The sequence below is a fragment of the Penaeus monodon genome, chromosome 23 (assembly GCF_015228065.2).
Source record: "Penaeus monodon isolate SGIC_2016 chromosome 23, NSTDA_Pmon_1, whole genome shotgun sequence".
NCBI lineage: Eukaryota > Metazoa > Arthropoda > Malacostraca > Decapoda > Penaeidae > Penaeus > Penaeus monodon.
Genome location: NC_051408.1, coordinates 8,384,090 through 8,384,330, shown reverse-complemented (window position 1 = coordinate 8,384,330; position 241 = coordinate 8,384,090).

Here is a 241-nt window from a genome sequence, read left to right as displayed (position 1 = left end):
AAACCTATATATATGATTGATCAAAAATTAATCAATAAATATCATAAATCCTTCAGCACTACAGTCCTCACTATGTCTTTGTAGCTGGGGTCATGTGATATTAACATTCTGCCGTTGTTAACCCCACACCAGCGGGTAACAAATCTCTGAGCGTAATAAATTGTAAAGCAAAACTAAGTTTACTCTATATTGAGTTCATTGAGTCTTAACAAAATGTTGTCTACTAAATTGTTATACTGTA